Source organism: Scyliorhinus canicula, chromosome 10 (assembly GCF_902713615.1).
Source record: "Scyliorhinus canicula chromosome 10, sScyCan1.1, whole genome shotgun sequence".
NCBI lineage: Eukaryota > Metazoa > Chordata > Chondrichthyes > Carcharhiniformes > Scyliorhinidae > Scyliorhinus > Scyliorhinus canicula.
The window spans coordinates 86622427-86624042 of NC_052155.1; positions in this window are offsets into that span (position 1 = coordinate 86622427).

Here is a 1616-nt window from a genome sequence, read left to right on the forward strand (position 1 = left end):
TGGTCTTCATCTCTTTTTTTTTTTAACCGGCCTTGGTGATTTTGCCACTAGTAGTTTGAATTTTCCACTAAAAGACCATGTAGTTCAGGACTTGACCTATTATTTTTGATCACTTGTCACATTCAGAAAATGGCAGTCATTGACTAGGGATTAAGACTGACCTGGCATAGTACTACATCATGCAAAATATTTGTACACTGATGCTTTCAGGACTGACTAATACAACTGCAATGTACTCCCCTCCGAACTGGTGGTAACTACTGTAAGAATCCTATTCACCAATCAGTATAGCAAGGGTTGACCAGTAATTAAATAACTTTAGATTATCGGATCCTCTATCTCCAAAAAATGCTTTACAACAATGAAGTAGCTTGAAGCACAGCCACCATCTCGAGTGCACTTAGCGATCGATGGACAAGAAGTCCTGGCCTTGCTAACGTTGTCTTTATTCCAAGGGTGACGGATATTAAAAAAATACTGCACTGGCATCTTTTTTGGAGTGCAGGTTCCAGAAATGGCAGCAGGCCCAAAGAAATATTTCACTGCTCTTGAACAACTTCATTACATACTATTACAATATATTTACAGAGCATGAGTAAGTCATTTGGCCCAACATATCCCATCAGCATATCCTATTACTTTCTCCCCTTTAAATCATCCGTGCTATTCCTTGTTCAATATTCTAAGCTCTCTCTGGATAAGGAATTTGCTTGAATTCCTGATTCAATTTATTTGTGACTTGTATTTACAACCCTAAATCTGGCTTTGCCGCAACGACATTTTTGTGCTTAACGTAGGTCTTTATGATTATGAAAAGATTATATCAGGTCCATCACTCTTCCCCCTCAACTCAGCTCTCTTCTAAATAAATGCTTTGGCCTGTTCAATCTTTCCTGTTGTGTACAACATCAATTCTGGTATCATAAATGTGTTTTTCATTTTATGTGCCTTTTTTTTGGGGAGGGAGACCAGAACTGTTCAAAGTGACCAAGGTTCTGTACAAGTTTAAATAACTTGTCTGCTTTTTAGTTCTATCCCTCCAGAAATGAAAGCCAATGCTTTTATTTGCTTTTCTTCTGGCATTCCCAATCTAAGTTGCAACTTAAGTGTACCATTAAGCCCCTCTGCTTGTCTACTCTGTTGACATTTTCCAAAGTGTATATGGCCTCCTTATTCTACGAAAATGTATCATGTCAAGGATAGATGTGAGATGAAGTATAAGTGGTGGTGATTGTGTAGTGTAATGTCAGTGGACTAGTAATTCTGATGTTGGGCACAGGTTCAAATCCCACCATGGTAGCTTATGGAATTCAAATTTAATAAGTCTGGAATTTATTGATGGCCACAAAACCATTGTTGACTGTTGTAAAAACCCATCTGATTCACTAATGTCTTTTAGGGAAGGGAATCTGCTGTCCTTCCCTCGTTGCCAACATATTCTAGACTCAGTGTTGACTTTTAAACACCCTCTGATGCCCAGCATTCCACTCAGTTGTCTTCGCTATCTTCTCTAGGGCAATTAGGGATGGACAATAAATGCTGACCAACCAGGATAACTCCTATCCCTGAACTAATTTTTAAGGAACTGAGGGCTGTGATCATATTGGCCATATTGA